Below are 24,139 nucleotides of genomic sequence, written 5' to 3'. Positions count from 1 at the left end.
AGTAGGGCTCCGGTCATTAAATAATATCAATTAAACATATGACATCAAATACATAGCAAGCACAAGCTTCTCAAGACGATTCCTACTAATATCTTGCAGCCTAACTTGCCACATGTAGCTTGCCACTTGAAAGATTCTGAAATTCCATAATTATATTAAATTAAATTATAGTGTACAAATTTTGAAATTAAGGAGAGAAAGCCATTTTATGTTCCTATTTCTTCTCTGTACTAGATTTAAAACAATTGTTTTAATTTTAGAGGGAGAGAGCACGCGAGCGGGGTAGGGCAGAAGGAGAGGGAGAAACATAATCTTTTTTTTTTTAAGTTTATTTATTTAGTTTGAAAGAGTCAGAGATAGCACAAGTGGGAGAGGGGCAGAGAGAGGGGGAGGAAGAGACCATCCCAACCAGGTTTCACACGGCCAGCACAGAGCCTGACATGGGGCTCGAATGCACAAAACCACGAGATCATGACCTGTGCTGAAAACAAGAGCCAGAAGTTCAATCGACTGAGCCACTCAGGAGCCCCGAGAGAGGCAGAATCTTAAGCAGCCTGCACACCCAGTGTGGAGCCCGATGAGGGGATTGATCCCACCTGGGATTATGACCAGAGCCAAAATCAAGAGTTGGTTGCTTGACTGAGCCATCCAGGCTCCCCTCCTCAGTACTAGATTTTTGACTCTTGATCAGTTGAGTCTGATTCCACTTTGGGGCTGTTCTCCTTTTCCTTAACAAAGCAATCCAGTACTGAGAATTAATTTAGGAGTACTTCTTCGCTTTCCTTCTAACCTTCCTTGGCTTGGTTTTGTATTAGTGAACCAATGATATACCCCTATGATGCTCTAAATAGTTTCTTGCTTTGCTTTGAGAAGTATTTGACTCTCCTCCACTTGGTCATTCCTTCTAGGCTAAAATTCACCATATATTCAAGAGTAAATTTAGCCTTAAGAAGTAAAACACTTATATGGGCATCTCCGATTACAGAAACACATGGTTGGGTTGACCTTACATACAACACTTCGATGATCCCAGAAACCGAAGAAAGAATTTCCTCGAGACCCAGTGTGACGAACAACAAAATAAAATGATTATGGTGAGCCTCAGCCTAATGGCGACATCCCGGGAAACTGACAGACCTGAGGCGGCTCCTGGGACATCAATGCAGAGGTTGACAGAGCCTGCCAAGAAGCCAGCTGCTGCTGTCAAAGACAGGAAGAATGGACTGCAGTTGGGTGTCTGTTTCCTGTGATTAGCATCAGCAGCACCCGTCACTCCCTTTTCCAGATTAATTAGTAAAATCTGGTGTGAAGAATTTCAGGAAAATGTTTGTTCAAAAGGGGGAAAAGAAACATCTGTTTCAGAGTTGTTTTTCCCCCTTGGTCAAAGTCTGTCAAATGTGTGTATATGTGTGCCGTTATACACATACACACACACACACACACACACACACATATATATATATATGTATATATATATATATGTATATATATGTATATATATATGTATATATATGTATATATATACATATATATATATATTTGTTTCTCTGCTTACAGTTTTGGGACATTAAAACAGTGCTCAAGCACAGTTAAAGACAACTTTGTGTCTTATTTTATGACACATCCCGTATGAGTCCCATAGATCAAGATTCAATGGTTTCTGCTTTTCCTTTTCCTTCTTTCTTTCCTTTTTACTTTCTGTCTTCCTTCTTTCTTTTTTTTTCTTTGTCTTTTGTTTGTTTTAATTATAAAAGCAGCTCTTTGTCATAGATCAGTTTTATTTAAGAAGCAAAACAACACATTAAGGACCAGTAATACTGAGGCGGTAAGCCAAGTTCAAATGGAAGCATGCTGTATTGTGAAAAGCCAAGGAGACTATGATCTGAAATAACTGTCTGTTACCCTTAAATGAAAAGGCCATGTAAAAAATATGCAGGTTTCTTTTCCCCTCAACCTCTCACATGAGAAAGACCGGTTGATTGGGCGGGGGGAGTGGCCAAAGGCTAGTATGCAATGTGATCAAGTTTATAGTTTAATTTAAAACCCATAGTATAATTGAAACTTTTCCTCTTTTCCATGAAAACAGGATGAAAAGAATTCATGCTTGAATAGAGCTTCACATTCTGCATGTACCTGTGATGAATATTACCTCACTTTGTCTTTACAATAAAATTGAGAGATGAGGAAACCAGATATCATAGACTTGCCCAAAGGCAGACAGATGGAAAGTGCCAGAATGGGGACTCAAAATCATGAGTTTCTTTCTCCAATGCCAGAGACCTTTCAATTACACTACCAAAGCTTTAAAAGAATATCATCTATTAGAGAAAAATATATATCAAAGATGCTTCAAAATACTGGTGCAACTATTTATAAGCCTGCGTCAAATATACTGTTTTCTTAAGAAAATAGTTAGATAAATAGACAAGTAGATTATAACTGCAAGTAAGAATTTCATTATCTTACTTTTTCCCATTTGTTTTAAAGGATGTGTCAAACTGCATTAGGGTTACTTAAACAAAGATGTGCCATTTGAGTCACTGGTATTAGATTACTTTTGCAACCATCACCTCAGAGGTTTTTGAGTCCTATTTTTATAAAAAGCAGGGTAAGCAGTGTGTTCAAGGTCAGATACGAGTGTGAGAGCTGGCACACAAATGAGGCATTCTTCATCTGAGCCCATTCACTGAACATCTCTCTATCATAGTCATCTCTCTCCCTCTCTATTCAGCTAATTATAAAGTGTCACATTATGTCCCTCACCTAGCAAAATATAATTTACTTCAATAGCCTTTTCCTGGGAAAATTCTACATGTGTATTTCCACCATTTGTACAGAGGCGAATATGTGTAAAATCTCCATGACACAAAGCTCCACGGTGACCTTTGAGGGGTCCTTACTTGTAGCATTTTCAGATGCTTGTGATTTATTAGTCAATAGCCAAAGATAGTAAAAGTTTAATTAGCTAAAAAAAGTGGATATATATATATATATATATATATATATATAATTATTGTTAATGCATGCACAAATTACAGCTTATGCTAATAGAGATGTCATCATATACTGAGAAAGGAACACCCCAGATAGTTAAAATATTTAGAAGTGTGATTTCTTGGTGAGAATATTGTGTACGGTTTGAAGATTTGCCTTATGGCCATTTTCAAATCTGTTTATTGAGCCTTCAAAGACAACGAAAATCTCCTACCTGCTTCTCACATGATTCAGTAGAACAATTGAGGGAATAATAATACATATTTTTCCTAACTACAAAGCATGTCAATTTTTAGGTGGAAAAGGGTCTACAGATGCAGAAAGCTCAGAGCAGATGTGCTATTTCACCTTCAATTGTTTTTTTTATTTTTATTTCATTGTATTTTTAAGACAGAGTGTGAATGGGGAAGGGGCAGAGAGAGAGGGAGTCACAGAATCTAAAGCAGGATCCAGGCTCTGAGCTGTCAGCACAGAGTCCGACGTGGGGCTTGAACCCATGGACCCAGAGATCATGACCTGAGCCAAAGTCGGATGCTTAACCACTGAGCAACCAAGGCACCCCTCACCTTCAAATTAAACATCAGAGAGGGCTGATTTTTGTGGCTAGTGAAGATGAGGCTAAGAAGCCATATTCAAGGCTAAGCAGCCTCAGGGCACCTGGGTGGCTCAGTTGGTTAAGCGACTGCCTTTGGCTCAGGTCATGATCTCCTGGTTGGTGACTTCGAGCCCCAGGAGGCTGCTTGGGATCCTTTGTCAGCACAGAGCCTGGTCGGGATCCTCTGTCCTCCTCTTTCTCTCTGCCCCTACCCCCATCAAAAATAAATAAGAAACATTAAAAAAACTTATTGAGTTTTCTTTTAAAAAAGAAAAAAGAACAGCAGCCTCCATGATGGTCACAGAGCTCATACTTGATATTTTAAAGGTAAAGGACAAGTGAGTACCAGCTGGAATTACTTTTTTTTTCCTTAAGAGTTTATTTACCTAAATCACTTTGATACTCCATTTATAATCAAATTATTAAATGGTTGAATACATAACATGTAGTTATTTTTTATTTTAGTCATATAATAAATATAAAGATAGCTTAAATTTACTCCTGGCAAGTAAGATATAAGATAGAACACATCAAATGATGACCAATCTGTACTTATATTTGCAACTAACAATGCCATATCACACACTTTGAAATATAGTGTTTATATATGCTAAATATGCTGCGTATATGGAATCCAAATAAGTAAACTTGAAGCAAATATGACACTTCAGTCATCTGTGAATCCAACTGTAATTTTTGGTCTGACAATTTTTTTTAAAGAATTTTTTAAGCTTATTTATTTGAGAAAGAAAACATGAGCGGGGGAGGGGCAGAGAGACAGAGGAAGAGAGAGAATCAGAAGCAAGCTCCGGGCACTGTCAGTGCAGAGCCCTATGTAGGGCTCTGTGTCATGAACCCTGAGATCACCACCTGAACCAAAAAGAGTGTGTAGCTTAACTGACTGAGCCAATCAGGTGCCCCAAACTTCTGCATCTTCAAGGGAATTTGGTTTTAATAATTACATTTTGAGATTTAACTGGAAATTTTCATTTAATTTTTAAATTTAATACTGGCCTCTCTGATTATTTAATTTTCATCTTATGTTTCTGTTATTGTATCAAGTAGAAGATTTCAACCATCCAAGCAAAAGCTTTGTTATTAAAGTGAATTATCATGTGCTTGGAAAAGAGCCAGTGACATTTACATACTGAAATTTTAAATTGTGACACAACAGTTCATGGAATCATTTTTTTTAAAGGATATAGTTCAACAACTTTAGGCTTTATTGAACCATATTTGAAAAAAATAATTTCACAGATACACAATTATGATTTTTAGTTACGTTTGTATTTGAAAATTTAAGAAACATTGACACACATACCAGTAAATATGAATAGCTTTAAAAATGAGCACTTTTCCTAAAAAACTATGTGCATATAAAAAACCTACCATAAATCTCTCTCAGATTTTTAGTAATATGATTACTAAAGGAGAAATTTTCGTGAGAATGTCAACATTCTGGGGATTAATTTTTTTCTCAAAATAATAAAATATTTGGATTTTGAAATAAAATATGATGTAAAATGTTTAAGTCTAAATAGGAAGATCTTAAACTGAAATTTGTAAAATTCCAATATATCAGTTCATGGAGAAAAGAAATACTGTCATCAAGTACAATACTGCAAACGAAGAAAAATAAATTTTCAAGAAAACAGGAAATTATGGAAAATGTTGATGTGGTGAAATCTATTTGATACCATAGGAAAATGAATGTGTCATCAATTTGATATTTATTGCCAATCTGCTTTGAAAGATATGCTTTTTCTATTATTTTGTTTTTCTGGCTAAAAAGCAGAAACTAAATCGCAGGTAAAGGTTTAGCTTTCTATTTCCCATTATAATTGAAAAACTTTCTTGAATATGTAAGATCTGGCTAAAATAAACTATTCATGTTGAAGTTTTAAAAAATATATTAATACTGAACTTGTACAATACGGATTTTTATTTAGTCATATAATGTTTTAAAAACCATACATGTCAGGGGCGCCTAGGTGGCTCGGTCAGTTGAGCGTCCGACTTCGGCTCAGGTCATGATCTCACAGTTTGTGGGTTTGAGCCCCGCGTCAGGCTCTGTGCTGACCACTTGCTCAGACCCCGGAGCCTGCTTCAGATTCTGTGTCTCCTTCTCTCTCTCCCCCTCCCCTACTCATGCTTTGTCTCACTCTGTTTCTCAAAAATAAATAAATGTAAAAAAAAAAAAATTAAAAACCCATTATGTGTTATTAAACATAAAATTAATGTATCCATTTTTTCAATTGCAGAATACAACTATACATAATTGCTCACATTTTTAAAAAATAGTTTGAAATCCATAGAAGTGTCTGTAGCATCCTTAACTATAAGGTTGGAAAGCTAAGAGGGGCAACGGTGACATTCTGGGTATTAAAGGGCTAGATTGGTAATAGGATCTTGCCAATGATATGCATGTTTCTTCCAGATAATTTTACAATTACAATAACATTGGAAACAACATAAATATAAAATCATTGGGGTTTAGGCTTTCCTATGGACATCTACTATGATCATCTAATTTTACTTCTGAAGAGTTTTAATGATATGAAATTCAGGGCAAGAAACAATGTTCTGTCTTTCAATGTAAGGACACAACTTACGTGTGTGTGTGTTTTCTAGTGTCATATGTGTAGTCTTTGTGAGTGTGTCATAGTTAATAACAACTCTTTTAAATTAAGTATAGAGATTCAAATATTAGAAGCAAATGCACTAAGATTTAGGTAATGCTCATCTAAGCTTAATTTTCTTTATATTTCTTTTTAAAAAAAAATGTCAACGAAGAGCATGTCTTTTATAATGAGAATGAATTCTTTTTATATGAAATGTATGCTACGATCCTAACCAATATAACAGAAATCCCTGGTATCTGGATAGCTTGAAAAAAAAAACATGCGAGTTTGCTTCTTTTTATATAATTTTACCTAGCTAAGACACCCTCCCTCCATCTTGTAATAGCAAAGAAATGGAGAACACACGCCCGCTCTTAATGATTTCAATCTCAAACTGACAAACGGAATCTATCGGCCTGTACTCATGGACACTGCCTGGGAAATTTGGAAGCCCAAGAAGCAAACACAGATCTTCCTCAACTAATAAGGACTTATGTCCTGACAAACCCGTTTTAAGTTGAAAATGCAATAAATACGCCGAACCAATTGGACAGCATGGCTTAGGCTAGCCTACCTTAAACGTGATCAAAACACATATTAGCCTACAGTTAAGAAAAATCATCCAACAAAGCCCATTTTAGAATAAAGTGTTGAATGTCTCAGATCGTATTTATTGAATACAGTACTGGAAGTGAAAAGCAGAATGGTCCTATGGGTGCACAGTGGATGTAAGTGTATTGTATGTCATGATTCCGTGGCTGACTGCAAGCTGTGGCTTGCTGGTATTTCCTGGCAATGTAAGAGTATTGTGCTGCCTATCACTAGCCCCGGACCAGCATAAAACTCCAAAATTCAAAGCACAGCTTATACCGAACATGTGCGGCTTTCACACCATTGTGAAGTTGAAAACCCACAAGTTGGGTCCTCATAAGTCAGGGACTGTAAATATTTGCTAATGTTAATTATCCCTGCTACAGATGGCTAGTTTTTCTATCTATACCTTATGGACTTAAGGTGACAAGCTTTCAATGGTGTTTAGTTTTCTAGATTATTCCTCTTACATTGTTAAATCTGATCCTTATTTAACCATGATGGTCATCTTTGTGTATCAATTTGGCTAAGATATGGTGCCCAGTTATTTGATGAGATGCCCGTCTAGATGTTGCTGTGATGTGGTTGTTTTTAGGTGAGCGTAACATTTCAATCAGTAGACCTTGAGTAAAGCATATTGCTCTCCATAATATAGGTGGGCCTTATCCAATCAGTAGAAAGTCTGAAGAAAAAATAAGACTGAAGTCCTATGGAAGAGGAACAAATTCTACTTGCCAGACTGCCTTACACTCAACGTTTCAAATTCAGATGAACTCAACTCTTTCTGGAGCCAACTCTCTCTCTCACCCTTTCTCTTTATTTATATTTATGTATGTTATTTATTTATAATTATATAGAACAAAATACATATGTAATATCAGAAAGTAGCAAATACTGAATTTGCTATGTACCAAATCTGAAATTCTGACATAGAGGAAAATACTTGAAATTATAACTTTCAAAAATCTAAGATAAATAGCACCCCAATAATTTGCCACTAAAGACAAAAAAAATGTTTCTATAGGCGTCATCTGTGAAGGGATTTGTTCTTTTCTCCTATCTCAGCTCCAATCATCTTCTATTCATAATTTGTTTCCTTACAAAATTGAAAGAAAACAAAGAAATAAAACTGAAGAGTATTTTATTCCATGCAACGCTTAGTTTGTAGTTTTCCATTACAGATATGATTACCTATCTGTAAAAAAGGGACCCACATTGGTAAAGTGTCTTGTGAGGTTTGGCAACTTTGTTTTATCTTTCCCTATTTTGGTTTATCTTTCCTATTTCCTATAATATATGTCGTATTTTTCCTGGCTATGCACTTAACAGGCTTCCCAGGTTTAATTTGTGTCCAGTGGGAGCACTATGTTTGCTTGGTTTTGAGGTTGACACTTCTCTTTGGATACTTACCATATGTTTTTACAATATATATTATACCATGTTCCTGTTTTCTCAGTGCATATTTTTATATGTGGGGGTTAACTAGAGCAAAATGAACAGATTAAATTATACTTCAGTCATAGTCTGGCTTAATTTTCACTTGAATTCATTTCAAACTAAATGTTTCATCCCCATTCATCTTTATGCATTCAACTGTATCCCATGGATGTTTGCCATTTAAACACCTGGTAGTTTTCCCCTCCTGGCAGATTCTTGGACTTGTCCTAGATTTTCTAGTGCTTTGGTAGAATTAAGGACATTATTTTTCTCAAAGGACATTATTTTTCTCAACATATCCTTGCCAAAGATATGTTATGGGTTTGAGAGGTAAATTTCATAGCTACAACTTTCCCTCCAGGGTTCCATACTTGTTATGAATGTAAATCTTTACAGTGAATTTGTGAGGGCTTAGAAGGTGGAAACAGCATGGAGTCATTGCCAGAAAGCACCAATAAATAGCAGTGTTTCAATGTCTGTCTATTAACTAAGAAGTTCAGAAGACTCAAAAATATAATCATAACACAACATCAACACTACATCTAACTTCCGTTGCGTATTCACTGAATGCATGGTTTAACAACTAAAGACTCATGAGTTTTAACCGTATTTTAGTTTCTCAAAATGTGAGAGCATCATATTATTTTTGCCCTTCCCCTCAATGTCCATTTCTATCTGCCCATGCTATACTTTAGCAAAATTGTTTTGTATTATTTTATCAATTCTCCCAATAAATCCTACTGCAGTTTAAATGATAGATTATGATCAACAATAATGGAACAAACCTGCCAGCACTCTCTCTCTACCTCCAGTAGCTGGCATGCCCTACATTGTAACAGAGCAGAATTCCCTATTCAAGGTAGCCTTGACCTCCATATAGATTAGTCCATTCTGGGTAAAATTTTACACCAAACAGAGAAAGACAAGAGCAAATTACAACAGGCTCTTCAAACGGTTCCTGCAACCACAAATGTAATATGTTCGATGTGGGAAGCATTGTTAATGATGCATACATTTTCCCAACCACATGCACACATTGATCAAGGCCACTGTCGGTAACAGTGTGTATATGTGCGTGTATGCTGGGTATAAAACTCAATATTTAATTATTAAGTATCAAAAAATTGTCCTAATTAAAGAAATATGCACTTGGGGAGGTTAAGGGTACACTCTTTTCTATGTGAAGTGACCTAACCCGAAAAAGATAACACAACTTTGCAAAGCACTAAAAGAGAGTCTAAGCTGTTTCCACAGTTCCATGAAATCAACTTAATTCAGTGAGATAAAGAACTCATGAACTGTGAGATCATGACCTGAGCCGAAGTTGTACAGTTAACCCACTGAGCCACCCAGGTGCTTCTGAGTTACCTGATATTTTAAGTCAATTTATTTAAGTAACTCTTGGGATTGATCATTATAAAATTATATTTATAAATGTAGTTTTACCTGTAAAATAAGTTTGAAAGCTATTTTTCCCTCTTGCTTACCATTTTGTATAGTATTCAGCAGGAAAACATATTTTCCACATTACTCTGAAAACCTTTGTTTTTCTATATGAAGAGCAGAGTGATATCAATAAAGCCTATTAAATGGGGATGGTTCTAACTCTTATGTTAGTGTGTTTTGTTACCTTTGTTTTGGTGAAGGTTGGCTGCTGAGTTGCAGGTAAACAAAAGAAAAGTCACAACAAATAACACAATTAGAATAGGCTGGATGTATAATGGAACAACTCACCCATGCCTTGTTTGTAAACTCAGATATAAACTTTAAATTCAATGCTCCTTTAAACATACCAGAAAGCATGTTTAGATAGCTTAAAAGATCAGGCTTAATTAAGTCTGATATGTAGGAGACAAAGCACTGATAATTTTATTTTTTATTTATTTTTTATTTTAGAGAGAGACAGAGAGAGAGCATGTATGAGGCAGAGAGGCAAGGGGAGAGAGAGAGAGGGAAAGAAAGAGACAGGGAGAGAAAGAGAGAATCTCAAGCAGGCTCCGTGGTTCAGAGCGGAGCCCAACACTGGGTTCCATCCCACAACCCTGGGATCATGACCTGGGCCAAATCAAGAGTTGGTGGCTCAGCTGACTGAGCCACCCAGACACCCACAAACACTCCTAATTTTAAATAAGCTATCACAATAAGGATTTGGCACTCTAAGGTAAAACTGGACGTTCTCAATCTTATTTCCATAATTAGGCGCATTTATGTTTGTGCAGATACACAATTCTGTAAATATTCAGTGATTCTATAAAAAAAATCCTGAAAATATTCCTGTTTTCTTTCTCTCTGCCCTATAAATAATAGTATCGTATTAACATGAAATAAAAGATCATGATAGTACAATTTCTCTGAGAAAGACTTTAAGTTCACATCCAACATACAGTGATTTTGTTTGGAGAAACCTCTGGAAAAGGAAATAAAGAAGAGCTGTGGAACATTGGGACGACGGTCACACCCTAGGGTAGGTCTGACGCTGAGTGAAGAAGAGAGGGAAAGAGAGATGTGAAATTCTAGTGGATGGCGAACTAAGGAAGGTGTGGCAAGGCCATCAAGGAGTTCTTGACCTACAGGGCCATCTGAGGTATATTAGGTGTTTCAGGAACAAGCTTGCCATAATATTCTTGGCTTGCTCAGTCACTAGCTTGGAGCCCATGACAATGTAGGTTCTGTTCAACAGGCCAATGAGTTTCTGTTCAATGCAGTAAGCAGTTGGAGCCTTTCTCCATAATATTACCTCTGGTTGAAAGCCCGGATGCAAATGTCATAGTTGCCACAAATGCAGATCGTTCTAGAAAATACTCTCAAGCCTTGGCTCTCTTATGTGACAAAGTAGGATCAACATTTTAGAGGAAGAGTAAAGATGCACATGATGGAAGAAATTCCAGAGCATGACAGAGCACACTAAATAATGTCACAATATGTAAGTGCTAATGTGGGGCTCGGCATGGGGGTCAGCCTCACACTGTCTTCCTCTCCCGTGTAGGAGAAATTAACCCAGACCCACAAGGATGTTAACTGAAAGTTCTCTTCATTTTGAAGCATGGGGGTCGCTAACATGGTTGATCTAATCAAATATCAGTGTTATTCCTCGGGGAGAAAATAAAAGGATAAAAATAAATGCTTACTGATTGAATTTTACTCCTCATACATGCATATCATCTCCATTCAGAGTTGGAAAATACAGTTTTGAAATCCAGTCGTGCACACTTCTACACTGATGTTTTAAATAAATAAACGTCTTTTGGCATTGTGTTGTTAAGAGCAGCAAACTTCACAGTGGGTACAGTATGTATTACTAAAATAAAGATAAGCTAACTAAATTAAACTCTATTACAAAAATGCTTAATACTAATGAATAATGCAGAGCCCTGGAAAAAGCGTCCTTTGATATTTCCTTATAATATTTGCCTTCCTGTTTTAAAGAAACAATAACATGAAGCTACCAACCCATGAGAAATTGATCTTCAGTACTTTAATGTAATTAGGTCTTAATTCCCCCTGTAGTTTCTCTGGATCTGCTTAAGTTTTGTAACCAATTCAAAGCAGTGTTTTAATTATTACAACATGTAACTTAATGGGAGTTCTTTAGTATCTCAGTGCAAACACCTAACAAATCCCTTCCACCCCCATCCTTCTGATGTCTGTATTTAATTTTCAACTTTCCACAAACCAGGCATGCATTTGCCGCAGAGCAATGAAGTAAGATAATCACTGTTACGTATTAACACACATCCTGGGCCTGCCATTTTATGTCTTGGGAGAAAGAAAGAAAATCTTCCTGTGTAGACCTTGGAGGTGGCAGCCACTAGCCATCCACTGAGGATATCTGATCTACTCCTGCAGCACATTCCCCTGTTTTCATTCCACATGATATTCTATTTTATTTCAGTTGGTCATAATGAAAAAATTCAGCACTTAGAGCCCAAGTGTTTTACAAACAGAGAACCAGATCCTGTGATTCTTTCAGATGAACAAGCTGTCTTCTGTGTTTGGTTCAGGTATTTCCCAAAGTGTCCTAATTCCTTTGGGTCATGAGGGTGTGATAAATTACAGCTACACATTAAGTGGTAAGGTAGGAACAGAAGGAAAAAAAAAAAAGGAGAGTCTCCAAATGAACACATAAACTCATTTGCAAATAAAGGAAGATTTAACTCATTTTTCTCTCTCAATAGATCGTCTCTTGTTAGGCTAAATGCAGTCTTTTGTTTTCTCCTTTTAAAAAAAAAATTGTGAGTACAGATTCAGCTAACTACAATGTCTGTCCCAAAGGTGACATAGTCATTAGGAACTGGCAACAGATTCGAATAATCTTTGTAAGTCAGTATTTTGTTTTGTTTTATTTTAGGGATTTGTTGCTGTTGTTGCTAGGAAAAAAAAAAAGCTTCTAAGAGAACTAGATTAAAATATATGTTTCACTAGAACTAGTGTCTCTAGTGAGTCTCGTCTTATGTTAACATTAGCTGATCAGCATTTTGTAAGCCCCAATTCCCAAAGATATAACTTCATGTCTTTTTGTCTGCTTATTTGTTTAATGAAAGAAATAGGCAAAATAAATGCATTTGGAATTACTAAAAGAAGTGTACAAACTATAGTTGAGAAAAAGAGTAACTAAATCATGCACATAGTTGCATTTCTTTCGACCAAAGCAGATAGGGAAGGCCCTGAGCTCAGTAATAAAGTAGGTAACATATGCCCTCAGAGGCCTTCATTCTGACCCATCCAGATATCCAACTGCCAGAATCTCCACACGTGACTGCAGACTAACCTCTTTGTTATGGTTTCTATCTTCTCCCTTACCTAGTCCTCCAGATGACATTTTCTACTTTTTCGCAGCCCTTAAAAAGTAAAAGAAACTACTTCAAAATAAGATGTGAATTTTACTGATAATCAGTGGAACCTATCTTGGAGGTATTAGGGTGGCAACGTCTGGAGATATGCATTCAACTCAAAGGAAAGATAGAGAAATCATAAAATTCCAGGACGAGGACTAGCCAGCACTTAGCCTTTTGGGAAAATAAAAGGAAATATATATTTGTAAAGAACTTCCAATGAGCCAAACAACATGCTAGGCATTTAATCATCCAATTATCACAGAAGTTTCAGAAAGTAGATCTCATGTTTTATATATGGAAAATGAAACACAGAAAGATGCTGGCTTAAATTGTCAATAAAAGCTTTCAAACTGCTGCACATTTTCCAATAACTCAACTTTAAATCCATCATGTACTGAAGTAGGAACATGTAATTTTTGGTACCGGATCATGAATTGGTGCCTCCAACCACATAAAGACCTACTCTACAATTTATATTTTTTTCTCCATTTTTATTATTTTCATCTAATTCCTCCTCTATTTTTCTAAACTTCTCCAATTATTTTCCCACTTCCTCTTTGATAGTACTTTCTCAGATGCTTACATATATTGATTAATTTCACTTTTTCTTCCCTTTTACATAGAACAGAAATTATTAATTTGGGATCCTAAAAGCCCTGAAATGTACGTATACATTTGGAGAGGTAGGGAATCAATTCCAATCTTCTATTAGATCCTCAAAGGGATCCTTGACCAGAAAAGTTTCCAAAACTCTGGGTAGAAGTGGCTCTTCATCCAACATGGCACTGAGATCCTTGAGTGTTCTTGAGAACTATTGTTTTTTTTTTTATTTTGACTCTAATACAAACTGTGAAAGTCCAGTAAAACTCTAGGGCTAGACATTGTGACATATGTTCAGATTATTTGCATGCGAAAAAAAAAAGTGCTTCGGGTGTTAGCTGCTGGTACACAGAACTGTCAAATGGCATCCCAAGATGTCCATTCTCAAATCCTCTTCTGCATAATTTCTGTGATGGAATTTTGCAGATATAATTCAAGTCTCGAATAAACTGACTTTAAATATGGAGATTATTTGAGAGAGATGGATGTAATCACACAAGCCCTTTAAGAGCAGAGATTTCTCCGGCTGGTAGTAAAAAGGAACCTGAGAGATTTGAAAAGTAAGAAGTAACGACATAAAAGAAATTCTCTGTTGCTGATATCAGATGGAGAAGGCCATATGGCTGGGACCTGGGAGTGGCGTGGAGGAGCCAATGGAGTGGTCCCTGGTTGTTAGCCAGCAAGATAGTAGGGACCATCATCTATTACCATAGGGAAGCAAATCCTGTCAAAAACCAGAGGGAGCTTAAAAATACATCTTACCTTAGTCAGGACTCCACATGGGTGCTCAGTTGGCTGACACCTTGACTTCAAGTCTATAAGACGCTCAGTAGAGGACCCAGTTAAAATCTGACGGAATTCTGACCCAACAAATCTGTAAGATAATGTTTTTTTTCATTTTAAGGCACTAAATTTATGGCAATTTGTGACATACCAATTGTAAACTCATACATTTGCTAACAGACCTTTTCTCTATCTCTATCTATCTATCTATCTATCTATCTATCTATTTTTATGGACTCAAGATACCCATTTACCTAAATTTAACAAATTCAAAACTGCAAACATCTTAGTGATTTCTCACTCTAGTAGGAAATTTTCTCTCAGCCAAAAATAAAATAAGATAAAAGAAAGAAAGGTGAATTATTATGTTTGTCATTTCCTACATAAAACCTACATCAAATTGGGGGCAAATAAAAGTCTGTTTCATTACCCTAAAGAATGAACAATGATATTTAAAGTTATAGGAAAGAGATGACCAGTATAATTTCACTATTTGTTAAATAACTTCTAGTATCTTTTTATATGTTTACGTTGCTTTATATGTTCCCTTTGCTTACATTCCCTTTATGTAAATTTGTTGTGAATCAAATGAATTGAAGAGACCTAATGTTTTTTTTTTGTTTTAATTTTTTAACGTGTATTCATTTTTGAGAGAAAGAGAGACAGAGCACTAGTGGGGGAGGGGCAGAGAGAGAGGGAGAAAGAATCTGAAGCAAGCCCCAGGCTCTGACCTGTCAGCACAGAGCCTAATGCGGGGCTCCAACCCACAGACCACGAGATCATGACCTAAGCCAAAGTCAGACACTCAACCAACTGAGCCACCCAGCTGCCCCAGAAGAGACTTAATGTTCAAGTAACATAAGAATAAGTTTGGTTATTTCCTGTAAATATAGATTTCCAAGCACTTTCAAAGGAAAATTATGACTCAGTTTTCTGGGGTAAATTAAAAAAATCTCTATTTATTCACACCATTCCAAGTGGTTTTATGGCCATACATATTTGGGAAACTCTACCTTAGAACAATTGCAAATTTATTGGAAAACCTGACCTGCTTATCTATAACATGTGACATTAAAAGGAAAAAAAAAATGTCTATGCCCAGAGGAAGTTTCTATGTAAATACACCATGTCACATACAGTAAATTAAGAACATAGCCAATGGGAATGAGCATTGGAATCCACTGGAGAAAACCTTTACCACAGACCATTGTGGTCAGAGAAGATCTACTTTGTTCAACGAACCAGAAACCAGATTGTTTCAAAAGCATGAAACCAAGAAATTCTAAAGTGCATTCACCAAAACACGGTTCCAGATAGCTTCCAGCTAGCACAGAGCATAACTGCAAAAAAATGGAGCTTGCTTTCCATGTGTACTTTTTGTGTTTGGCATTCTTTGCATATTTTGTGCCTCACAATCTTTCTGTTCTAACTTTCTGGGGCATTCAACAATCCTTCTCAAAACCTTGCTATCAGGAAACTTGCCCAGTATTCTTAAATGCTTCTGTATAATTTTACTTTACATTTTACTGTAACGTTTTAAATCATCTGTTAATTCAGACAGGATTTGCAGAACTAGTTACACATATAGAGATAGTCTAATATTTTGGGAATGAATTTTAAAGGGATTTTCTTTCACATCTATAAATAATTTCACAGAAAAGCATTTATATAAGCCCTGCCAAGCTTAATGTCATTTCACAAATAAGCTCTAGCTCTTGATTTGGCTATTTTTAGAGCTCCTGAACATTCTATCAATCGATACACATTTATTGTAAAACCCTCAATAATTAACTTATATCAGTTACCTTTGGATAACCCCGAAAAAATATATAATATATTTCTATCAAGATAAATATCCAGCTGTTTACTTTGTATTTATTTTAGCATAAAGCATCATTTATAATGCATTTTGATGCTTAGAATTCCTTAGTTTTTTTACATCAGTGTTGATGTTTAGTAATAAAAACACGTACGTGTTTATGCATTTAAAAGATGTGTATTGTTAAATACAGATGCCGCAAAACTCCAGGAAAAAGCTGCCTAAAATATTCAGGAGAGGCTTGACCATTTCTACTTTGCAGCAGTCGATGTGTATTTTTACCCTTGTTTTATAGATGAAGAAAATTAGGTTCAAAAGAGTTAGTGGGGTGCCTGGGTGGCTCAGTCGGTTGAGCTTCCAACTCTTGATTTGGCTCAGGTTTTGATCCCAGGGTCGTGGGATCAAGCCCCACGTCGGGTTCTCTACTGAGCGTGGAGCGTGCTTAGGATTCTTTCCTTCTCCCTGTGTCGCTCCAGTCTGCTTGCACTCTCTTTCTTTAAAATAAAAGAAAAATAAATAAAAATGGTAAGTAATTTTCTCTAAATCACAATGCTAATAATTGAGAGAATTAGAGGTCAAATAAAATCAATCTCATGCAGAAATCACGTTTTTGTTTTTTTTTTTTTTTCTCTACCACAATAACCCCAGGAAAGAGTCAAAGCCCTGGTTGTAAATGCAGGTATACACAGCACATTTCTAAGTAAGAAGTGTTAGTCGAACAAACACAAATAATGAATAGCTGACATTCCTTTATATACACAAACACACACACACACACACACACACACACACACACACACACACACATACTTAAATACAAAAATGCACTTGTAAACTTTTTAAATACAAAGATATTTCAGGGCAATGATAGCTGGTGGCATCCTAACTCAGGTTTTTGTAGTCACATAATAGTCTTTTGACAATATTCACTCAGACATGCAAAGCTATCCAGGTTGTGCAAATGCATCGCAATACAACAAACTAATACCAGGGAACACCTTTAACCTTTCTTATCAGTGGAACTAAATTTTATTTTTAACAATGCCCACCAGGGGGTGCTGGCACATTGACACTGGATAGCAAAAAACATTGGCTATACTGTCAGGTCAAATAAAATACTAGCAATTAACCGTCTTTGACTGAATCTATTACTGTGGATAACTCTAGAGAATAGAAGTTATTCACACTTATTGGCTCAGAATTATAGTCCTAACTTTTTTTTTTTAAGAATTGTAAAGCCAACTGAAGTTTTTTGTATTTTAATCGTATTTTTTATAAACGTACCTGGGCTCTAAAAGTGGGTTTGAATGAAACAATTTTGGCACAAAATGCTTTTTAGCAAGAGTATTTGTTAACATAGACATGGTTTATATCTATGCAGCTATTAAATATCACAAAACAGTTGTGTGTTAAATTATCTAAATAAAATGTATATATAAACCCCTACTGAAGATATTTGGAAACTGAATTCTCCTGTTCTTTAGCAATTTACAAAGTAAAGATATAAAACTTATTTTTAATAAAACACTAAAAAACATATGAAATACTATTTTATGCTATATCTTGGTAACTATTTAACATATAGTTGAATCATTCTGTTCAAAGAAAATGGTCAGTTCAGTAAAATACTATGTTCAACAAGTGGTTAGGTATTTTTAATGCAAAACTATTTCAAAATGAACTGAATTTTATTGGGAGGAGATGCATTTTGGTGGTAGAAGTTGGACACAGATTTAGATCAGAAATAGAAATAATCTCCCTCCTCTCTTCATCAGAGATGCTTTTACCAATGGAATTCAAATCATTCAACCAGGAGGAAAATCTATATTCTTCCATCTGTGGGTAAAAGCTATTTGGCTGTAATGTCTCCTTATTCATCTGCAGTTCGGTTCAGTTGATCTGGGGCTAAGTACACTCCAAAGCCGGGCCCTTGATTCTAACCTCAATCTTCCCAAACAGAGGAGAAGCGTTCTTTGCTACAAGGTCCTTGAATAGTTGTGCTCTCCATCTAAATAGTTGTACTTGACTGAAAATAGGTGACAACTGACAGCACCTGTGTCAATTCAGAACATCATTAGGTTCTTAAGAGAGGAAGTGAGGAGGAATGTATAGGAGGATGTTTTTTGTTTTATAATGTCGGATTCAAATGGCTATAGGACTGTGTCCAAATGTGTATGGAATTAGGTCGTCTTCAATTCCACTCTGGATTTATCATTCATCAACGTATCTCAACTCTCCTCAAGCCTACCTATGTGTCCAGCCTACCTTGGCACCTTCCATCCAAAAGTGTATTAACCTTTTTATCATTAGTCTTATTACCTTCATTTATTCACAATGGTCTTTCAAGTTTAAAGAGTTCCTCAACATACTAATAATCAAGCATTTAATGAGGACATTTGCATTCACTCAATTCGGATCCTTCAAAATTTCATAGACTTTAATCACATAGTTTACCCTTCATTTTTCCAGATGAGTCATATGAAATATTCAGCCCTATTATCATATGCAAATTCCTTGATTCTATTGATGCAGTAATCAATCAACAAATATGTACCAGGTGACTGCCGTGCCAGTAACATTACATCAGGAGTTTCAGGGCATAGAAGAAATGGTTCTGCTTCCTAGCCTTTCCCTGCCCCACTCCTTCCTTGCTCCAAAGGTTTTTGGTGCAAGCTCCACCCAATTATTGAGCCAACCACAATAAAGACTGGCAGTGGATTATCAAATCTTATCTTCACCAGCAGGTAGGATTTAGAATCAATCTTACTGTTATATTCAGTATGGCAGGGATGAGTTCCAACCCTGCCTTGGTTTTAGTCTATCTGTCACCAGTGTCAGTATCCACTTTCTGCTTCATAAAATACACGCTAATTTTCCACCTGATTTCCCAAACTCTACACTCTGGTTTTTCTCTTACTTCATGAGCTACTTCTTTTCAATCTTCTTTGTTTTACCATTTTCTTCTGCTTTCCCTGTAAATATCAGAAAGCTTAAAGGATTGAGACAAGACCCCTTATCTTTACCATACACCAGTCCATGAATCAACTCCAGGAGAGATTTCTGAAACAGGAAGCTTCGATTTACCGGACCACAAAAATCACTACTGCCTATAGACTTCTGTCACCATGAACCTCATGTTCATTCTGGAACCCAAAATATATTGTACTTTGTGTTGGGGACTATTTATTGATCATCCTTTTTCAAAAAAGTGACCTCTAAAGCTGTAATTTTTCTCTAGCTCAGTTCCAGTCTCCATTATTTCCCTCTCCCCTGGTTCTTATCCTGGTATTAAGGTCAAGTGTACATTTAAAAAATATTTTCATGAATAACTGAAGTTCAACAAACTGCACGTACTGAAACTATACCATTCGATTAATTTGACATACACATACAGCCATGAAACCATCACTGATATCAAAATAATGAGTTTTTGTCACCTCCCAAAGTTTCCTTTTTTATACTACTCTTATAAAGATTGCAATCTAATAAGAAAGAATGAAAGTATGGCATACTATGAGAGAGACAGCACTGTGCCGTGATCAGTTAACAGTAAACGCTGATAGAGATGATAACTGGTATAGGAATTCAGAGGAGGGAGATATTATCACGGGAAAGACCACTGGAAATGGCTTCATCACTACCTAGTTCATATGTTTTCTTACAGTTTTTCTCTTTACATTTTATTTGATTATCGGCATTAATAATTATCTTGCATTTTCTTCAGGCATTGATATAAACTATGCACTGAATTCTATATTGGGACTCTTCCGGGCTTTACATAAGGATACAGTGTCTTCTTCTTGGGCTACTAATCCTTCCTCATGCCAAATAATCTTGCGCTTTATATTCCAGATGTAATCACACTATAAAATCACTTAAGTTAGAAAAGATCTTGGATTCCCCTGTTGTGAACTCCAAGTAACCATCTTTTCTTTTCCATCATTACTGCAAATACATGAATGTAAGTTTTTATGTCTTCTATTTAGATTAGTGGTTCAAACAGGTTTTAAGTATAAGGATTGTTTTCTTTTATTTTCTGAACTGTCATCTTAGGCATGACTCCTTAAGTTGCCAGCCACAGAAATGATTTCTTGACTCATGACTCAAACGTCCAATGTTCGTTTGACTTCTGGTGATGTTAGATGTGTAGGCTCTGATTGAGGTCATTATTCATTGGTGCTTTTCTCAAAATTCTTATGTGAGCTTATTTTTATGTCTCTTACAACCATTTTGTGCTTATGTAAGTGATTTTTGAATCACCATGCAGGTCTTTTTTTCAACTGTATTCTTTCTGAATTCCAAATCTATATGCTGTTGTAGGTAGGTATTTCTTCCCCCATATCTTAAGCTTCCTTTACTTGATCCTTTGTCGTAGCTGCACACTGGAGCAGTATCTTCATGGAATTTTCAGGATAACACTTAAATTCCATCTCTTGATAACACTTTGTCCATTCTACTGTCACTATGATTTTGATTATTTTTACTTTCCTTTACAAATCATAACTGCTGCTTATCTCCTATGGTTGAGATCTTCTGATATCCTCCAATCTTTCTTAAAACTTTTTTTTTCCCCCAGAAAAATACAGCTTGACTTTCAAGCTTAGAAATTTCAATCTGCATCTCACTTTTACAGACGAGCTACAAACTATTTTATATGACCAATTTGAGCTTTAGTTTTGGGGAAAAGAACCATGTGCTATAGCAGATAATATATAAATACTTCTTTGTAACATTTACTTTAATAAGAATAGAAGAAATGTGATTGTAATTACATTTTTATCCTATGTCAACCCAATAGATTTAAATTGATTAGAGGTAAAAAGATAGAGAGATGACAGACAGATGATATATATATATATATATATATATGTATATATATATATATATATATATCAATGTAAGTCATTTTAATGTACATGAGAATACATATGACAAAAATTCTTAACCAAACAATAGAAATCTTAAAAGGAGATCCAAATGTTATATTGGGTAGACCTTCAAGCTGATTAATGTTGCCAAATTCCCATTTCTGAGACTCATCACAAATATCCATATTGGCAAGAAGTATACCTCACTCAGAACTTCAAGGCTTTAGAAATTGAAAAATAGTTTCTCCTCATAAAAAATGCTGAGGAACTTCTGGAAAAAGTCTAAAGTGCAGTGCTATGGAAAATGCAAGTGATACAGAATCTGAAATCCTGTATTTGAAACTTCATTTTAATGCTTACTGCTTAACCTTGGACAAATTATTTGCTTGCTCAGATGGAAAGTTAACAATAAGGTGGATTCAAATTCACTTTATTACTTACATGTTATGTGACTTGGATAAGTTATTTTTCTTCTCTGAACCTTGTTTCCTGTATGCATAAAATACTAATGCAAACACTTAAATTCAGAACTATTATGTAAATGAATAAAATTTTACAAAGCTTTAAGCATGATGTCTCTCACATAATGCGGCATATATATATATATATATATATATATGTTATATAGGAACATATATATATATATATATATATATATATATTAGTTTCTGAATCAAATTCATTGCGATTTTAAAGGAAGTAATCATTAAATCCTCAGTGGATCAGATAACTCATATTGAAGAGTTTGCCAAACTCAAGTGCTAGTTTTATCATGGGAAAGACTGACAATCACTACTGTCAGTACTAGAACGACCCCTGTAGTATAAATAGTGATATAGAGTTAAAAAAAATATTTACCTAGGGATATGGAAATTAGAGTTATATATATACACATATATACATATATATGTGTGTGTGTATATATATATATATATATATATATATAAATCATATTTATATCATTATAGCCCATAAACTCTCTCTGAGTACTGATAAGTATCAGTAAGGCATCCACTATGACTGACATCTGACAACTGTCAATGGGCCCCAATCACTGAAGGACCTTCCTAAACATGACCACTGCCTGAGAAAGAGGCCTATCCAGGCTCTGCTCACTCAGTTCCCAGCTGTCCTCTTTCGATGCTAATTAACTCCCAGCCGAAAACTGCCTGCCCAAGCTTCTAGAGAGTTTTTCTGGGCCAGTTGACTTTTTTCTTTCTGACTCCTTAGTTTAAAATTCTTCCTTCTTGATTTTTGTGTTTTTGAAATATAAAGAAGATTGCATGTTTTATTGTATACAGGAAAAAAAGAAAACAGTGGCTCTTGCTGATATGGTAAGCTCTTACCATTTACTATATGCTAACTTCTATGTTTTCTTCCCACATGTGTTTGAAATGTTCTGGGATACGGGATTATAGGAGATGCCATGTAATTAGGAGGCAGCGAGAATACCCTGCCTTTACAGTTGCCAGTAATGCAAGTTAATGCCATCTTGTGAGATGATCTAGTATAGTCTTTGTCAGCACTTTCGCTAAAAATCCCAATTTTTAGTCATTTATAACATCAACAAAGAGGACTTCAGAGGGAGTGACACAATCTGTTGTTAAGAGTGACATTGCCCAAGGTTAGGCCAGACATGCAGAAACCCTTTCATCTTCAGGATCTCTTGCTTCTCTCTGTTTACCATGAACTTGTCTACTTGAGTTGATGAAAAGTATGCAAAGATCAATTTGGAATAAATCCAAACTAGTGAAAATGTTGTGAATCAGCTGAGGGAAGTAATGATTTATCAACTCTTGTTCTCTTTCTTCTGGAATGTGATAACATCATGTATGCTAAGAATTTATCATTGTAATTCCCAAACCTGTAAAGGTCTTATCTACCCTGAGAAAAACTCCTACAGTTACAATGCCTTTATTCATGTTCTGAAACAACTAATCCCTAAGAAGACAGCCCACAATTCAGAGACTGGGACAAATTCAAAGAAACTGGATCTTAAATTTAGAAAAAACATCTATCTAGCACATAAAGAAGTAAGGAAGTAGAAATGATACACCAGCAACCATAGAGTCAGATCAACATATTATGCACAAAAGAAACCATTAAATAGTAAGGTACAAATATCATGCGAGCTTCAACTATCATTTTGTAATCTTGGAAGATAGCGTTACCGGAAAAAGCAGCTAAATCAACTCATTAGGATACAACCAGCAACTATTGCTGTTATTACTAATAGCATTGTGTGTATCTCCGAAGAAGCTTTAAAGTTCATTAATTTTCGCATTTTTCTTCCAAACTTTGGAAAGTTACTATGAAGATCTATATAACTACAATAAACAAATATTTAAATGACTTTAAAAAATAACATCCTCACTTGGAAATCTATTGGGGCAACTCTGAAGCACTGAAAGTATAGATTCTTGTCACCATACGCCTTTTTCCCTTCTCTCTTCATTTTTAGTTTTTATTGCCTTTTTCCATGGTCCTGCCCTCAATGCTTATTATTCCTCCCACACATTTTGTCATTTTTTTATGTGATTATTCCTCAGATGTGTCAGTGACATCTAGTGATAACAACTAACATCAAGGCTAAAGTTGTTATTAATTCCTGTCCTAATAAACAAAAGGTGACTTTTTAAAAGAAAGACCATTCATTGTTTTGAGAATCCTAGCATACAATCTAGCAAATGACTGTCAGAATAATAATTTACAGTTATCTGGTGCCTTAAAATTTACAAAGTGCTTGTCCACACATAATGTCATCTGATCTTTGCCACAACCTATTGAGAGAAGTTGAAATCAAAGTGACTTGCTGCAGTCATATAATTAAGACATTTGACAAGTTTTAAGTAAAAAATTAAATTTAGAAATTTGAATTTAAATCCAATACACACACACACACACATATATATATATATATGTAATATATATATATATATATATATATATATATATATATTTTATGAAAGGTCACTAAACTCAGTCTGTATCCTGTG

General features: G+C 35.4%; 1 long non-coding RNA gene across 1 annotated transcript in view; it reads right to left on the bottom strand.

Moving 5' to 3' along the window:
- Nucleotides 1-24,139, bottom strand: part of LOC122467977 — a 122,335-nt gene that overhangs the window by 38,854 nt on the left and 59,342 nt on the right. The window contains exon 2 of the long non-coding RNA XR_006293118.1: nt 14,436-14,547. This is a non-coding gene — a long non-coding RNA (uncharacterized LOC122467977). The remainder of the gene's footprint in view (nt 1-14,435; nt 14,548-24,139) is intronic.

This window comes from Prionailurus bengalensis, chromosome B3, assembly GCF_016509475.1.
Source record: "Prionailurus bengalensis isolate Pbe53 chromosome B3, Fcat_Pben_1.1_paternal_pri, whole genome shotgun sequence".
NCBI lineage: Eukaryota > Metazoa > Chordata > Mammalia > Carnivora > Felidae > Prionailurus > Prionailurus bengalensis.
This window is presented reverse-complemented; position numbering and strand designations above follow the sequence as displayed.